Below are 19,524 nucleotides of genomic sequence, written 5' to 3' on the forward strand. Positions count from 1 at the left end.
AGAAATGTTATATACACTGTTGCATTTGTATTTTACAAATTAGTGATATTCACAAAAAGTGATATTACAAATATCTTGTGGTATCTCTTCTATGTGGCATCAAAAAATGGTACAAATGAACTTATTTACCAAACAGAAATAGAGTCACAGACGTAGAAAACACACTTATGGCTGCCAAAAGGAAAAATAGGGGAGGGATAAACTGGGAAATTGGAATCAACAAATACACACTTGTGAAATAGATGACTATTGATAATAAGAACCTGCTGTAGAGCACAGGGAACTCTACTCAATACTCTGTAATGACCTATACGGCAAAAGAATCTAAAAAAGAGCGGATGTATGTATATATATAACTGATTCACTCTGCTGTACAGCAGAAAGTAACACAGCATTGTAAATCAACCATACTCCAGTAAAAATTAATAAAAAGTAAAAGAAGTAATAATGAGAACTTTGAAAGTACGAAGGTTGAAAAGTAGGAAAGCCAAAACTTTTCTGACAGATAATGTGATTATGTCCATTAATAGACTATTGGAATTTATAATAAGGGTAGTCAGGTCACTAAAATAATGCATAGAAACTCTAAATTGATATCTATAAGCATACAAATTAGAAAATTAAATCTAAAAAGATATTTACAATAACATAAAAACATCAAATATTTAAGAACAAGTGGCACAAATATGTAAGACTTTATGAGGGCACTATTAATAAGAGAAATTTAAAGTAATAAGTGGAAGAGTATATCATGTTTACAAAGGGGAAGGTTCACTATTTTGTAGACATCAGTGCTTCCAACATGGTCTCTAGATTCAATGCAATTCCAGTAAAACTGCTAACTGGGTGAAGTGTATGTATGTGTAATTGAGAAGCTGATTCTAAAATTTATATGGATGCTATGCCAAGACACCCTTAAAAAAGAAGGTGTGAACATTTTGTTTTCTTTGAATATTCAACTTCCTGTAAGCTATTTGGGGTGCCGACAAATATCTTGAGGTGCCGACAGTATCTTGACCCAGTTTGTGGTTACAATGGTGTTTAGTTTGTGATCCTTTACTAGTTGGTTTTGTTTTGTGCACTCTCTATGATATACCATAGAGAGAATTTATAACGGAAGTGATATAAGATTTCAAGAGGGACACTCCTCTTTTGAAAGTGAAAGTGTTCGTTACTCAGTCATGTCCAACTCTTTGTGACTCCATGGACTGTTGCCTGCAAGACTCCTCTGTCCATGTAGTTCTCCAGGCAAGAACACTGCAGTGGGTTGCCATCCCCTTCTCCAGGGAGGTTTCCCAGCCCGGGGACGGAACCTGTGTCTGCCACATTGCAGGCAGATTCTTTACTTTCTGAGCCACCAGGGAAGTCCAAATGTTTCCGGTTCTTAGAAATTGACCTCTTTTGTCACCTGAGTAAATTATGATCTGATCAAGAAACAAAAGGGACAAATACAGACAATTTTTTCATTTCTACTGAGACAAGGCATGATGCTTTCAGCAATGATTTTCTTGGTTTGGGCTTTTGGACTATGCTGGAAATGAACAGGATGACATGACAGTTTCTCCTCCTCCCCTCACTCTGCCCCATCTCCCCCTTCTCCTCTCACCTGGATGCCAGTGGATCAGGGCTGGTCCACGCACAGCTCTCAGAGATGTTCTGAAAGCTTCTGAGACACCCTGCCCGGAATGGTATTCTGACTGCCTGTTGATCATCATCATAAAGACTGGTCACCAATGAAGTGCAGACTCATAACTGGGAGACCTAAGTCAGCATCCAGTAAGCACACAGGACCACATTCATCTCAAACACCTGGATGTTTTCCCCTTGGAAACACCGCAGTCCTCATCTGGGATTCTTCTCATGGACATACATTTCTATGTACAAAGAGGATAATGTCCACTTCATTCTGCCTCAGTGGGGATTCCAAAGATTAACTTTAATTAAACTTATTTACTTTGAGTTCTCTTGAAGAGTGGTTGTAATAACACAAAAGAGTGAGAATAGTACTGCTAATTGGGATTATATTACTGGATAACAATGAAAGGAATTCAAGGTTATATGAATAATATAATAATTATTATATGAATAATAATTCCATTAAAAGAGTTTTATATAAGTACAGGGTAATATCATACTGAAATGATAACTTTCTTCTTAGTTTTCTTGACTTTTAACTCTTTGACTTGTATTTAAACACATTGTTTTATTGATGGTGATGTGATGTGCCTTTTAACATGATAATTTTCTCTCCTAAAGTAACTTATTTTATATACAGGGAAAATATTTTTCAGATAATAGGGCTTTATATATTTTGAACCTGTACTTTTGTAATAAGATGTAGAGTACTTAATCCCCTAAGCTGTACAATCTTTCTACATATCCATGGGGAATTCGTAGGTATTAAATTAGCTACAAGGGGGCTTTGAAAATGTTCTCCAAATGCTGTAAAGAGATATTGAGAAATCAAGAAAGATATTAAGCATTACAAGAAAAAATTTAATAATGCCACATAGTCTACTAGAATTCAAGTGTGGTTTATTTATATTAAGTTTTCCACTTATTTCCTGAGCGTCATGTTCCACTGCTAGAGTCAGAAGGTGGTTGTCCATGACTGAGTCTTAAGTGCATGGAATTGCCAGCCTGTGGTGTTTTAGAAGACTTTCCTGTAGCTCGAACGGTAAAGAATCTGCCTGAGAGGATTTGAATTCATCTCACCTGCTTCTCTGGCAAAGACCAGAGTGACCGCCTTTGCTGGGATGCTGGTCTATGAATTTCAGTTATACACAGTCTACAAGCAGTCTTTATATGTTTCCTGAATATCACAGAGTTGTGGGGATTATGAGCTAAGCCCTCATTTGAGCCTGGTTATTGGTGTACATTTGAGGTTGTCGAGAATCTTAGTTCATTAGAAAATAAGCTGTCCATCGGAGTGGTGTAAAGAATGATGGACGAGTGTGTTTTGCTCCACTGAAAACACGAGAAAGAATTTATTGTATTTGTGTTTTAAATTTCTTGACCACCAACCCCTGCTAAAATAAAAAATTAAGATGGTAGTCCCCTCTCCCAAAAAGAGTTGATATGTTTTGAAGAATGAGGAGAAGTTGAAAGATTCAGAGTTCCTTGCTCTGCAAGGTTCAGCACCAAGGACAGCTCTGGAGGGGCTCTGATAACACTCCCCAAGTCTCCCTCCTGTAGGAAAGCTGAGAGAAGGGGTGTTTGTGTGTCTACAACTCCTTGCAACCCCCTGGAGTGCAGCCCTCTGTCCATGAGTTCTCTAGGGAAGAATACCAGAGCAGGTTGCTATTTCCTACTCCAGGGATCTTCCCTACCCAGGGATCAAACCCCTGTCTCTCGCAGTTGCTACGTTGGCAGATGGATTCTTTACCACTGCACCGCCTGGGAAGTCCAAGGGAGAGTTTGCAGGTTACTTAATAAAGGACGCTGGTGGATGTCGGTGATGCAGGCCTGCATTGTCTGTTTTGAGCATCATTAGAAAAGAGCCCTGATTCTCACCAGCACTCAGGACAGGCAGGGGCAAGTTTTTAAGGAGAGGACGTATGTGTCTTACCCTTTGCAATATTTCTGGCCACAAGCTGAGAGGAAGTGAGGAGACTGCTTACAAATGTCTTCTTAAAAGACAGAGTGGGATCTCAAATGTTGAATTTGCTTCTGAACATTTTGTGAAGAGCCTGGCACACAGTGTGGATAAATATTTGCTGAATGAATGATTAAATAAGTCATCTAGAGCTGCCATCTTCTAATTTTTGCCCTCCCTTCATTAAAAAAAATTTTTCTCTTGATGTGTAATATACAGAAAAGTACACAGCTGTGAATGTGTGCTTAATAAACGATGCTGTGAAATGTACCAGTGAAACTCATACAACTCCATCAAAGTCAGAGAGAAAACTGCCCTATTCCTCCATCCTGGCTCCTCTGAGGAAACACCAGAATCTGGGCGGCTTAGAAACAACAGACATTTATTCCTCACCATTCCAGAGGCTGGACATCCGTGGCCATGCTGTCCATGTGGTGAGGTGGGGGCCCTCCTCTGAATTCACACTTCTCACTGTGCCCCACATGGGTGAAAGGGTGAAGGAAGTCCCTGGGGCCTCTTTTAGAAGGACAGTGACCGCATTCAGGAAGCATCCACTTTCAGGACCTAATCAGCTCCCAAGAGGCTCATCTCCTAATAGCGTCCCCTTGGTCATTAGGTCTCCAACATTTGAGTTTGGGGGACACAAATAGGCAGACCATAGCAAAGACAATTCCAGTGTCCCCACAGGCTAAAGACACCCATGCCCCCTGCAGTGACTGTCCCTCCCCATCCCCTTAAAAGCTACCCACATGCCAAACATTGACTATTGTGGTGACCCCTTCCTGGCTCCGCTTTATAATTATTCCTGACACTCGTTGTTGTTCAGTTGCTAAGTCATGTCTGACCCCATGGACTATAGCACTCCAGGCATCTGTATCCTTTACTGTCTTCTTGAATTTACTCAAACTCATGTCCATTGATTTGGTGATATGATCCAACCATCTCATCCTCTGTCACCCATTTCTCCTCTTGCCCTCAGTCTTTCCCAGCATCAGGGTCTTTTCCAAAGAGTCCACTCTTCACATCAAGCAGCCTAAGTACTGGAACTTCAGCATCAGTCCTTCCAGTGAATATTCATAGTTGATTTCCTTTAGGATCGACTGGTTTGATTTCCTTCCTGTCCAAGGGACTCTCAAGAATTTTCTCCAACACCACAGTTCAAAGGCATCAGTTCTTCAGTGCTCAGCCTTCTTTATGGTCCACCTCTTACATTGTACACGACTACTGGAAAAACCATAGCTTTGCCTATACAGACTTTTGTTGGCATATAGTGATGTCTCTGCTTTTTCATATGCTGTCTAGGTTTGTCACAGCTTTCCTTCCAAGGAGCAAGCGTCTTTTAATTTCATGGCTGCAGTCATGGTTCTCTGTGATTTTGGAGACCAACAAAAGGAAATCTGTCACTGCTTCCACATTACCCCATCTGTTTGTTAACAAGTGATGGGACCGGATGCCATGATCTTAGTTTTTTTAATGTTGGGCTTTAGGCCAGCTTTTTCACTCTTCTCTTTCACTTTCATCAAGAGGCTCTTTTGCTTCTCTTCGCTTTCTGCCATAAGGGTGGTGTCATCTGCATATCTGAGGTTGTTGGTATTTCTCCCGGCAATCTTGATTACTGCTTGTGCTTCATCCAGCCTGGCGTTTCGCATGATGTACTTTGTGTATAAGTTAAATAAACAGGGTGACCATATACAGCCTTGTCATACTCCTTTCCCAATTTTGAACTGGTCAGTTGTTCCATGTCCAGTTCTAACTGTTGCTTCTTGACCAGCATACATGTTTCTCAGGAGGCAGTTATGGTAGTCTGGTATTCCTATCTCTTTAAGGATTTTCCAGCAGGCACAGTCCAAGATCTGTTTGCTTGTTTGCTTTAAGTGAAACCAATCACTTTTTACCTTGAGCTTCTCTTGTTCAACTGATGTGCGTGGCATTCACTTGTGTTGTTGCAGGTCCGTCTAGCTCTTTCATTTCTGTGGCTGTTCCGTATCCGTTTTATGAAAGCACAGCAAATGATTCAGTTATTCCTCTGTGAGTGGGCATCTGGACTGTGGGTGTGGCTTTGGCTTTTAGAAAGACCCCTCCCTGAGCATCACTGCTCACGGTCTCTGCTCACCTGTGCACGTGGTTCTGTAGAGGGGCCCAGTAGGCACTGCCGGCCTTGCCCCTGCTCTGGGCTCGGTGTTGGGAGAACAGACACAGACAGACTTGTTTGTGGGCAGCACCTGTCCTCCACGTGGCACAGCAAACCGCTTATCTCTTGGCTAACACCATTCAGGCCCCCAGGTCAACTTCTCCACATCTGCCCTGTGGCCTCAGAGCAGAGGAGACCACTCTGAATGTGAACAGGCATGTGAGTCGCCCCAGACTTTGCAGCATGGGTCCTGCAAGGGGCATGTGCTGGGGTCCATCTAGATACACCAGTCCCTGGAGTGCAGCGTGATGGGGAGTCTTTACACTGGCATCTAGGAGGATTTCAACAGGAAAACTGTAAATAACTTTACAGCTATAAAAATATTTAGCACTTGAATTATAGTTTAACAAATTTGTATAACTACAGCTTTATTTATATGATTTTGATTTAAAAAATTTGAGTTCATTAATCACAGTTTGTGTTTGACCTTCAATTATAAAAATTGGTTTAAATATTTTACAAGAAGAATAAATTTTTTGAGATAATACATGGAGTATATTTTTAGTTGTCATTTTAATGTTATTTTAATTGGTACATTTATAGATATATATTTATAGATATATTTCATGTATATAGGAGAAGGCAATGGCACCCCACTCCAGTACTCTTGCCTGGAAAATCCCATGGATGGAGGAGCCTGGTAGGCTGCAGTCCATGGGGTCGTGAAGAGTCGGCACGACTGAGCGACTTCACTTTACTTTTCACTTTCATGCATTGGAGAAGGAAATGGCAGCCCACTCCAGTGTGCTTGCCTGGAGAATCCCATGGACGGAGAAGCCTGGTAGGCTGCAGTCCATGGGGTCGCACAGAGTCGGACACGACTGAAGCAACTTAGCAGCAGCTGCATATATAAGTGTACAGATTATATTTTTATAGATATAATTTGTACATTTATAGATATATGTTTCATGTATTTATTTTTTCCTTTTTCTTTTTTAAAAAATTAATGTATTAATTTTAATTGGAGGATAATTACTTTACGGTATTGTGACGGTTTTTGCCCTACATCAACATGAATCGGCCGAAGTTATCCACATGTCCCCTCCATCCTGAAGCCCCTTCGCACCTCCCTCCCCACCCCGTCCCTCTGGGTTGTCCCGGAGCACCGGCTTCGGGTGCCCTGTTTCCTGCCTTGAACGTGCAGTGGTCATTTCTGTTACATGTGTTATTGTATACTGTTGTTTTTCGGTCGCTCAGTCGTGTCCGACTCTTTGCAGCCCCGTGGACTGCAGCACGCCAGGCTTCCCTGTCCTTCACTATCTCCCAGAGCTTGCTCAAACTCACGTCTTTTGAGTCAGTGATGCCATCCAAAGTATTGGATCTTCGGCTTCAGCATTAGTCCTTCCAGTGAATATTCTGGTTTGATTTCCTTTAGGATTGACTGGTTTGACTAGATTCCTTTAGGATTTGACTTGAATTACTGTCTGTTAATGTATATGTGTCAATGCTATTCTCTCAAGTCATCCCGCCCTCGCCTTCTCCCACCAAGTCCAAAAGTCTGTTCTTTATGTCCGAGTCTCCTTTATTGCCCGGCATGTAGGATCACTGGTGCCATCAATCTTTCTAAATTCCGTATATGAAATGGCAACCGTCTCCAGTATTCTTGCCTTGAAAATTCCATGGACAGAGGAGCCTGACTCGCCACAGTCCATGGGGTAGCAAAGAATTGGACCTGACTGAGCACTCACACGAATTCCATGTATTTATATTTTTGATGAAAACGTATTTAAATGAATACAGTTCAAACAGCATTCCATTGTATATTTTAATCGAAATGCATATTATAAACTTTAGATCATGGAGAATAAATACAGCCAGGTTTTTTTTGTGTGTATGTGTGCAATAGAAGATATGGAAGTGGGGCTCAGAAACAGAAAGCTGAGAAGGAAATAGGAAAATCTTCATGAAAGGAACTCTGCTCACATTAACATTTAAAATTAATCTGGAAACAATGAAACTGAGCAGACTTCTGTGGTGTGTGACTCAGATGAAATTTGCAAACTCAATGTTATACATTGCATAATTAGTTAGATTTCATTATTGAAAAAAAAATGAAAATGAGCAAGAAAATTGTTCTCATCAGATACAAAACTTAAACAGGTCAGATAAAATCTCTTTATAGTCATTATTAAAGGAAGATTGAATTTTTGATCAAACAATGAGAGTGGGAAAGAGTATTTCTTATCCAAACCACAGCTGGAAGTGACAGAGCACCAGCCTGCTGTTAGGAGATGAGGAAAATGATATTCATGAAATAGGCAAATAGGGCGAGAGAGATGAAGCCTCATCACACCATTTGGGTCGTGTGTGAATGTTTCTAGCAAAGGCAATCTGATTCAAATTGACGATTCTGATTTTCTCTCCATAAGCCTGATAGAAAATTGAGTATTTTACTTTGCCATGATTTCTACTGGAAGAAGAAAGTATAGCCACCAACTTACAGATTTTAAGTTTAAAGTGAAGTATTTTGCAACTATTTTTTCATATTTTGTAACATAGCTTTGGGTAAGATGGTATCTGTGGCTGCAAACATCCAAACTCTTAATTATAAGAACATAAGACAGCATTTGCACCTAGAACCAGAGAAGTCACACAGGTAGTTACTGCCATGGGGAACAGTCTGAACAAACAGTGAGTGAGCGCGCTGAAGAAAGACTTGCGGACCTGGAAGTACGTTGATGCGATGTTCTTAAAGAGTCGTGTTATCTGCTCACTATTAGCAAGCACGATGATTTTTTTTTTGTGTGATACCCACAGTACAATATTTATAGAAAGCAATAGAAATTTCCTAGTAGAAATGCCTGCAAAACTAAACGGTAGAATGGCTGAACCTGGAATTTTGGTTAAAAAATAAAGCATGTGAAGATTACCAAGAATGAAATATTCAAATGAGACCCATATCTTAATGAATGGATGTGAATGGACATCTTACTAAAGTAAGAGAAGAAATCACACACAAATGTTTTAAAAAGTAAATATTACCCATTTCCATCACCTGTACCAAAGACAAAATGTTCTGTTGAACAAATAACATTTGTGGATTTAGTCTTAACCACCAGAAAGATGAAAACAGACATCAAAATTAACGGCTGTCATTGGTTTTATATCTACTGTAAAATGTGTAGGCTTTGATATGAGAAAGGTGTGACCGAACAACTTTCAGTTTCAGGTTTTGATATAAAGGAGAAAACACTAATAACACTGGTAAAGATAAAAGTGTACAAACCAGAATGTTGGCTGAAAATCCATTTTTTACTGGGAGTCATGACTCAACTATAACGTTTAGTGATAACAGTTTTTGGAGCAAGTGTTGTCTTAGTCACTCAGTAATGTACAACTCTTTGTGACCCTATGGCCTGTAACCCACCAGAATCCTCTGTCCATGGGATTCTCCAGGCAAGAATATGGGGGTGGGTTGCCATACCCTCCCACAGGGGATCTTCCCAACCCGGGGATCGAACCTAGCCTCCTGCACTGCAGGCAGACTCTTTAGTCTGAACCACCAGGGAAGCCCAATGAATGCAATAATTATATATGCCATTTTCCAAATCTTCCCAAAGATAGAATCTCTTATCACGTTTGACCTTTCAGGCTTTCCTGACCACATGAAAGGAATACCAAATCTCTGCTTTATTTGAACAAGATAAAATTCTTACTAGAAGAGTGAGGTCAACCGTGAGCCTCAGAGAAAACGTAACGTGGTTTCCAGCGCACAAAAGAAGTGAGTGCTGAGTCTGTACCACCCACACTTAGTGGGCAGGAGTTATTTCCTGTTAATGTTATGCATGAAAATGTCCACAAAAAGCCATGTCTAAATTTAGGCATTTTTCTTTTAGGATTAAAATGCTATTGAATGTTTTTACTGAAAGGTAGATCTTGCTCAAACACACAATGAAGGTGACATCACAATAAAACTTGAAAACTTGGTACCAGAAAATGAAAATGTGTAAGGGGCATGAGGAAGACTGTGCCTTAATGGGTCTAAAATTGTGTTCATTGTCAATCACGATACATTCTGAAGTGAAGGGCTGAATAAATTGAGCAGCATTTGGTCAGTTTGGGTTTTCTTTACGATGTCCCAGAATTGAACAATTTAAAAGGATAACTTAAGAAATCAGGCTCATTAAGAATAAAGTATTAAATAAATTAGGTAATGAAAAGTTAAGGAATTCACTGATGGTCTATCACTTTATTGCTTGCTTTTGCTCAATCTATTCAGTGCGACTTACTGACTTATTTTTATAGTTGATTTACAATGTTGTGTTATTTCCGATGCACTCAGAGTGAGTCAGCTATGTAAGTATATGCATCATCCACTCTTTTACTTCTTTTGTAGGTTCTTTTTCCATTGAGGCCACTGCAGTGTGCTGAGTAGAGTTACCTGTGCTATGCAGCAGGTTCGTATTAGTTTTATATTTTATATAAGTGTGTGTGTGCATGCTAAGTTGCTTCAGTTGTGTCGACCCTGTGACCCCATGGACTGTGGCCCACCAGGCTCCTCTGTCCATGGGATTTCCCAGGCAAGAATACTGGAGTGTGTTGCCATGCCCTCCTCTAGGGGATCTTCCCGACCCAGGGATCGAACCCATGTCATGCATCTCCTGCATTGGCAGGCAGATTCTTCACCACTAGCGCCGCCTGGAAAGCCCCCAGTTTACATGTGGTAGTGTGTTTATGTAAAGCCCAACTCCCCAGTTTACCTCTCTTCCCCTTATCCCCTGGTAACCTGTTTGTTTTCTACATCTGTAACTCTACTTCTGTTTTATAAATGAGTTCATTTGTTTTTTCTTCCACATATAAGCAATACCATACAATATTTGTCTTTCTGTGTCTGACTTGCTTCACTCAGTATGACAATCTCATTTGACTGCTTTTTTCTTCTCTTCACATGGTGACCGCTTTTTCTGCTCCTTTTTCATGTCTAGTAATCTTTGACTTTAGGCTGATATTTTCTTTGGAACATTGTAGGAACTCTGGATTTTGATATCTTCCTCTGCAGGATGTCATACTTGCTCTGGAAGGCGGTTAAATTACCAGGTAAGCCCCTAAATCCTGTGGAGAGTTTGTTTAAGGCTTTGCTGCCAATTAATTAGATTTTACTCTTGGTCGGACAGTGAATCTGTTAGTCCTAAAATGTGATGTTTATTCCGACTATGTGGCTCTTCAGGGATTTCAGTGGGAAGCTTGAGGCATTTAGCTTGCTTGCCTAGCTGGTGAGACTTGAACGCCAATCCCTGTCTCTAGCGGCAGAAAGCTCCTGAAATATTTCTCTTGGGCTTCTTGGAGCTGTGCAGGGACTTGACTCAATTTAGTGTGAAGGTTTTGGAGCTTCCACCTATGTCTCCTTCCTCTCTAGGACTTTTTTCTTAGTTTCTGATCACTTCAGCCCCATTTCTTCCATTCCAGCAAGACCACTGCTTTCTGTTTGAGCTGTATGCCCCCATCTGCTGTCTTTAATCAGAAGTGTCCTCAGAGAAAAGCCTGGCCAAGTGCTGAGTGTTGTGCTCACACGTTTGCTTCCCTTCTCCAAGGATCATGTGCCTCCAGACTCTTTATTCTCTAGGCTCATCTCCAGGGCCTTCAAGAGTTTTTTCCTCCCCAGCGCCCGCCCCCCACCCCCACCAGAGTTTGTAATATTTATTGGCTTGAGGCTTAAATCGATATAAGCTTCCCTATTAGTTCTGAGTCAGGAAGTATCTTTCTTAAAAATTTGTCTTACTCTGGAATTTAGGAATTGGTGGATCTATAGGTGATGTCCTTCATCAATGTAATAAAGCTCTGAGCCACTCTCTTTTTACAAAAATGTTTATTTATTTGGGCTTGCTTTGTGGCTCAGCAGTGAAAAATCTGCCTGTAATGCAGGAGACGTGGATTCGATCCCTGGGTTGGGAAGATCTCCTGGAGAGGGAAATGGCTACCCTACTCCAGAATTCTTACCTGGGAAATTCCATGGATAAAGGAGCCTGGTGGCTACATTCCATGGGGTCACAGAGTTGTGCGTGACTTACCAACTAAACAGCAACAGCGTTTGTTCATTTGGGTCTTAGTCGCGGCCCTAGGGACCATTGTTGGGGCGAATGGGGTCTTTCATTGCAGTGTGAGGGCTTTTCTTGAATTGTGGCACTCCAGCTCTAGAGTGAGCAGACTCAGGAGTTGTGGGGCATGGACTTGGCTGCCCTGCAGCATGCGGGATCTTAGTTTCCTGACCAGGGACCGAACCTGTGTCCCCTGCATAAGAAGGTGGATTCTTAACCACTGGACCAACAGGGAATCCCTGAACAGTTTTCTTTTCAAATATACTTTCTCCATCTTCCTCCTCCTTTTCTGTTTTTCCAAACACATCTGTGCTAGACTGTTCACTGTGGTTTCATAGCCATTGGGATTATCCCAGGGCCTGTGGTATTTACACTGTGAAACTTGTCAAGTCCAGTAGGAGCTGCACAGGGACGGTCTACATCATATTTGTGTTCAGAACACCGATTTAGTTTCCATAAAATGACATAATTCTTAGTATTCAAAGTATATAATTAATAAAGCTAAGACTGGTGGTTTAATTTTTCAAATTATTTCAGTTTTACAATTGTCTCAAAGTTACTAGTATAAAGATTTCATATTTAGTTTTATGTTTGGACATGCTGAAGTGTCACTAGGCTAAAAGCTATATTAACACTAGGAGTCCATGAAACATTTTTAATTTACAGTGGCTCATTTATTAACAAGCTTAGGTACACTGTTTTATCCCACAAGAGGTTTACGGACATACAATTAGGGATACTTTCTGCTGTATGTTATAAAAGGTGAGACATATTTTTATATCTTTGGGCCAACCTGAGTTAAATAGCACTACATTTTGTTATTATAAAACCCATCTAACTATCGAATGACATCAAGAAACTAAAAGAGATGATTGAATGTAAGTCATAATCCTAATCAATGTCCGTTCACAATTATAATGGGATAACTAAGTTTTTGGAGATTTCAGTCTGTTCTGTCTTACTCAGGTTTAGAAACCTTACTCAGGATCTTAGAAAATAAGACTTGCCTTCATCGCTCCCATTATCCCATATATCAATCCTCCAAGAGCTCACTTTCCTTCTGGGGCTGGGACCCATCTGCTTCCTCTTCCTCGTCCCTTCTCCCCTGTAACCTCTGGAAAGGGATGCAAAAGTCCTTCTTAACTGTAGTTCCAGGTGGAAATATCAAATCTGACCCTTCACTAGTGCATTGAGGATAGGAAAAAAAAAGGGGGGGCTACATTACAGAGGTCCTTCTGAGGGGCAGCCTCAGGACTCGGCGACCAGCCAGGTGGGATGTGGTTGCGAGGATATAATTAGAGATAGAAGAAAGAATTTCTCCGTTTTAGGCTAGTTCACTAGGTGGATGAATCCTTGGTTAAATATGCCCAAAACCTCTCTGGGAAACTGACAGATATTTCCCCGATGATGGGGAACCAGGAGGGCTGCTGCAGGTGAAGTAGAAGCACCATCAGGACCGCATCACGGCTTTTCTGGTGGGAAGCTCAGGAGCCCAGAAGAAGGCCCACCGTGGAGCATCATGGGGAGGTGACTCGGGGGCATGCGGATGCCAGGCTTCCTTGATCCCACTTCTTGACAGAGAACCAGCGGGGGCAAGTCGGGAGCTGCTGACCTACCGCCTGTTCCTAAGGCCAAGAAGGAGGTGGGAAGAAATAGCAGGAGCTCCTCCTAGCTGGCCTGTCTGTGTCCTGTCCTGAAAATGAACTCAATAAAAGTATCATTTTCAGAAAATAGCGGGCTGCTCTTCTGAGAAATAAACGCAATTTCCTTTCTCTTCTTTTCCTTTTCTCCTCCTGCATTAACGGGAAGAAGAATTACTTTTGAGTCCAGCTCCAAAAGCTGCAGTTACTTATTTGGCTCTTCTCATTGCTGTGATCAAATATTGAAGGTGAGGGCAGGGAATCGATACCGAGGTGGAGACGCAGAGTTATGTAAGGGCCACATGCATGAAACATTAAGAGCCACAAATCAAGAGCAAGGGGTTTGAAATCCGAGAGCTATTACGGCTGTACTGTTTGAACTCTATTTTGGAATTGGGAGAAATCAATACGGAAAAGCACATACCAAGAAAAACTTTAAAAAAGCAGTCTTCACTGACCTGAAAAAGCCAGACCGAAGGTGCTCTCACATCAGTAGCCCGAGGTCTGGGAGAGCTGCGGATATCAAACTGTGGGACTGAAGTCTAAATTACAAGGCAAACGTCGTCCTTTCAGAATCTGCTGCAGGCGAGCAGGCAGCTTCAGAATCTGTAGTCACTTGGGTTCAAGTGAGCACAAAGGAGTGAGTTTTGAGAAAGTTTGAAATATGTAAGGTTTAGGCTTTTACAAAAGAATGGGGACTTATTACCTTTAAATACATAGACTAATTCAAGCTGGCCACAGAGAGTGAAAGTATTAGTTGCTCAACTGTGTCCGACTCTTTGTGATCCCATGGACTGTAACCTGCCAGGCTCCTCTTGATAGCTTACAGTGAACAGTTTTGGATCACGATCTCTGAAGAAGAAGATTTAGCTTCGAGACCAGGAACCAGGCTTCATCGCTCAAGAGCTTTTGTGTAGCAGAGTTTTATTAAAGTATGAGAGGGACAGGGAAAGTTTCTGCCACAGACATCAGAAGGGGGGCGGAGAGTGCCCCCTCGCTAGTGTTAGCAAGGGAGTTATATGCTTTTTTAATTAGTTAAGAAAGATAGTGCTAAGTTGTGTCCAACTCTTTTGACCCTATGGACTGTAGCCTGCCAAGCTCCTCTGTCCTTGGGATTTTCCAAGCAACAATACAGGAGGGGGTTGTCATTTCCTTCTCTAGGGAATTAATTATTACAACAAATCAAAAGAATGTCTCAAGTTTGTGAAAATTTTACCAGACCCACTCCCATAATTTACATTTTAAGGTAACAGGATTAGCCAGAAGGTTTTCAGGAAGGAAAAACTGTCCTCAAGCAGGATACATTGTTGTTATATAATCCCTCACTTCAGTTCATTTCAGTTCAGTCACTCAGTCGTGTCCAGCTCTTTGCAACCCCAAGGGCTCCCTGTCCATCACCAGCTCCCAGAGTTTAATCAAACTCATGTCCATTGAGTCAGTGATGCCATCCAACCATCTCATCCTCTGTCATCCCCTTCTCCTCCCACCTTCAATCTTTCCCAGCATCAGAGTCTTTTCAAATGAGTCAGCTCTTCACATCAGGAGGCCAAAGTATTGGAGTTTCAGCCTCAACATCAGTCCTTTCCTAGGATATAATCCTAGTCCTTCCCTAGGATATAATCCCCAGTACAGAGTTTAATGGAGAAGGAAATGGCAACCCACTCCAGTACTCATGCCTAGAAAATTCCATGGATGGAGAAGCCTGGTGGGCTACACAGTCCATGGGATCGCAAAGAGTCGGACACGACTGAGCGACTTCACTTTCACTTTCACAGAGTTTAAACTGAGTTGTTCATTGTATAATTATCAGTTCTGGGCTTAAAGAAAAATACTTTTTCTGTGACTAAGACTAAGGAATGTAGAGAAAAAAAAAGTTTGTCCTTTCCTCCTCCTTGAGAACCCCAGACCCCTTTCTCCTCTTCAAGAGCCCCAGAGTCCTTTCTCCTCGGGGACCCCCGGACTTCTTATCAACCTGTTTAGGAATTGACTCTCTCACTCTGTCCATGAGATTCTCTAGGCAAGAATACTGGAGTGGGTTGCCATTCCCTTCTCCAGGGGACCTTCTCAACCCAGGGATCTAACCCAGGTCTCCTGCACTGCAAGCAGACTCTTTACGTTCTGAGCCATAAGGGGGAATTCTATCAAATGGTTTGGTTTAATGAGTAGTAAATCTAGTTCCTGTTCACATTCCAGTAACCTTTTTTGCATTGCTGGTTAGTTCAGCTATGTCTAAAAGCAACTCATTTCTTGAGTAGAAAGCTTTTCTTCCTAGTTGTTATGCATTTTAGCTTAGACCCTGGCTTTTCACAGAACCCGAGGAGGTGACCTTTGGTGCAGGCACTTTGCTGCTGGCTGCTGGCAGGGCTGGAGAGTGATGGATGAGCACCATCTCCCAGGACGCAGGGTGCCAGCCCTCCCTGCCCTCCCCAAGGCTCTGCCTACAGAAGCTGATTAACCAGATGGGTTTGTCCAGCTCCAGGAACACCCTCCTTCCCGATTAATCTCACACATCGTTAGTATTGACTGAGGACCATGAAGATAAATATGCCCCAGTTCTGTCCTGGGAACCAAGAGTTTAGTCATTGTGCAGACAATGGGGAGGGGGCCATGGCAGAAGTCATCACAGGGTGTAGAGGGTGCGGAGGGGGCGACGTGGGGCAGGAAGAGTTAATCTGCCCATGGTGGAAGTGGGGGTCAGGAAAGTCATGCAAAAGTGACTTCTGCTTTGACTTTGACCAAGAACTTGATTAAGAAACAGACTCCAAGATGAAGGAGGGATGAAGGCTTGGGGCCTGTGACTATGAAGCCTGGGCTGCCTAGAGGGCTGTGAAGAGCTTCATGCGGTTGGAGAGTGATGCTGCTTGAAGGTACTGGGGGGTGGCGCATGGAGGGGGACCTTTCCTCAAGAATCCCCAGGAGCTAAGATCCTGGGCGGTTCTGTTGCTGCAGCAAAGAGGTTGGATTCTACTGGCCCTGCCAAGCTAGCAAGGGGCTTTTAAATTATTTTGCTTGCCTTTTATTTCAACATTTCTGTATTTGTTTTCGGCCGCTCTGGGCCACTGTTGCTGTGCTCGTGCTTTCTCTAGTTGGGGAGGATGGGGGCTACTCCCCAGTCAAAATGAGGAGGCTTTTCGCTGCGGGGGCTTCTCTTGCTGTGGAGCATGGGCTCTGGGCGCAGAGGCGTCTGAAGATGTGGCTCTCAGGCTTAGTTGCCTCACAACATGTGGGATCTTCCTGGACCAGGGATCAAAGAATCCATGCCTCCTGCATTGGCAGGTGGATTCTCAGCCACTGAACCACCAGGGAAGCCCCTGAGTAACTTTAGATTTACAGAAGAGTTGCAAAAGCAGGACAGAGAATTCCTACATACCCGACTTCCTCTAATGTGAACATCCATTGCCACCCTCGGGCTCCAAAGTCACTGCAGGTGGTGACTGCAGCCATAAAATTAAAAGACACTTGCTCCTTGGAAGAAAGGTTATGACCAACTAGACAGCATATTCAAAAGCAGAGACATTGCTTTGCCAACAAAAGGCCGTCTAGTCAAAGCAATGGTTTTTCCAGTAGTCATGTATGGATGTGAGAGTTGGACTATAAAGAAAGCTGAGCATGAAGAATTGATGCTTTTGAACTGTGGTGTTGAAGAAGACTCTTGAGGGTCCCTTGAACTGCAAGGAGATGGAATCAGTCCATCCTAAAGGAAATCAGTCCTGAATATTCATTGGAAGGACTGATGTTGAAGCTGAAACTCCAATCCTTTGGCCACCTGATGCGAAGAACTGACTCATTGGAAAAGACCCTGGTGCTGGGAAAGATTGAAGGCAGGAGGAGAAGGGGATGACAGAGGTTGGGTGGACATGAGTTTGAGTAAGCTCCGGGAGTTGGTGATGGACAGGGAAGCCTGGCGTGTTGCAGTCCATGGGGTTGCAAAGAGTTGGACACGACTGAGTGACTGAACTGATTGACCATGGTGCGTTTGTCAAAATTAGAAATTAATACGGGCATAATATCATAACTAAACCACAGACTATTAAGATTTCGTGTTTCCCCACTAATGTCCTTATCTCGTCCAAGATCCAATGGAGGTTCCATTTGCACTCAGTTTCAAGTCTTTAGTCTCTGCCGGTCTCTTCCTGAGTATTCCCCAAATCATTCATTCCCCTGACATTTTGGAAGACTGTTGGTTTGGTGTTTTGTAAAATGTCTCTTTGGATTTTTATGATGTTTCTGCAAGATCGTATTGAGGTTATAGATTTATAGGAAGAGTGCCCCAGAGGTGATGGACTGCTCTCTGCACATGGAAAAGAGGCGCTCAGTTTGGTGATATTAACCTCAGTCCCTCAGTGAAGATGTTGCAGGTGGAGTTTCTCCATTATGAAGTTACCACGTTTCCCTATTTAATTTTGGGGGAGATACTTTGAGGTTAAATGAAAATCTTTCTCCTTAAGTATTTGCCCTTTAATACAAGCATTCACTGGTGAATCTTGCCTGCAATAACTTTTGCTATGGTGTTCTAACATTCATTTTCCATTTCCCCCACCTGTTCTACATTTATTTGTTGGAATTATTCTGCAAGGAATACTTGTGATGTATTTATTCCATCATTTGTTTATATCACTATGAACTCGTGAATATTTATTGGCTTCTTTGTGTTACAATCCAATACTGTCATTATTATGTGCTTTGTTGCTGAACTGTTTCAACTCTGGTCATAGAGATCTTTATCAGTTCAGCTCCTGTATCCTTTTGACGTGTCCCCATCCACCCTTGCCTTTCCTTCCTTCCCACGTCCATCCCTCCCTCTTCCTTCCCTTCCTGCCTACCTTTGTCTCTGCTTCCCCTTCTTTCCTTCCTTTATTCCTTCCTTCCTGTCTCTCTTTCTTTCTTTCATTTCTGAGCATTTTCTTACTTCAGGCCACCACAAAATGCTCCTGACTCATCTCGTATTTTCCCTGCCCCGAACTAGCTTGGTTTTTAAAGCAGGGAGTAGCATGACAAGAGCCCAGTTTGGAAAGATCCCCTTTGCGGAGGATGATGGGTATGTAGAGGGTGTGAGTGCTGTGATGATCAAGCTGAGGATGGTGAGGCTGGAACCAAGCCTGTGGCAGCCCGGAGCAGCTGGAATAAAGGGGACCACAGACGGGCATAAGAGGAGTAGGACCCATAGGAGGCTCCCTGCTCTGTGGAGTGAAAGGAGGGTTGGATGCGATGTGAAGCTTCTGAGATGATGGGTGGATGGGCAGGTCCCCGGGGCTAGAAGCACAGGAGGGGCTTCGCTCTGCTTTTCTGGCGTCCAGCAGCAGTGTTCCTGAACAAGTTTTCCCACTCTATTCCTCTGGGCTGTTTTGGGGAGAGGAATGGTATTTTTCTCTGCGTTGTCTCCCCAGTTTTCTGGCTTCTCTCCTTTCTTCAGTCAGCTCAGTTTAGTCGCTCAGTCATATCTGACTCTGCGACCCCATGGACTGCAGCATGCCAGGCCTCCCTGTCCATCACCAACCCCCGGAGCTTACTCAAATTCATGTTCATCGAGTTGGTGATGCCATCCAACCACCTCATCCTCTGTCATTCCCTTCTCCTCCTGCCTTCAATCTTTCCCAGTATCAGGGTCTTTTCCAATAAGTCAGCTCTTTGCATCAGGTGGCCAAACTATTGGAGTTTCAGCTTCAACATCAGTCCTTTCAAATATTCAGGACCAATTTCCTTTAGGATGGACTGGTTGGATCTCCTTGAAGTCTAAGAGACTCTCAAGAGTCTTCTCCAACACCACAGTTCAAAAGCATCAATTCTTCAGTGTTCAGTTTTCTTTATAGTCCGACTCTCACATCCATACATGACCACTGGAAAAATCATAGCCTTAACTAGACAGACCTTTGTTGGCAAAGTAATGTCTCTGCTTTTTAATATGCTGTCTAGGTTGGTCATAGCTTTTATTCCAAGGAGTAACCATCTTTTAACTTCATGGCTGCAGTCACCATCTGCAGTCATTTTGGAGCCCCAAAAATAAAGTCTGCCACTGTTTCTCAATCAATTTGCCATAAAGTGATGGGACCAGATGTCATGATC

This window comes from Bos javanicus, chromosome 20, assembly GCF_032452875.1.
Source record: "Bos javanicus breed banteng chromosome 20, ARS-OSU_banteng_1.0, whole genome shotgun sequence".
NCBI classification, from domain to species: domain Eukaryota; kingdom Metazoa; phylum Chordata; class Mammalia; order Artiodactyla; family Bovidae; genus Bos; species Bos javanicus.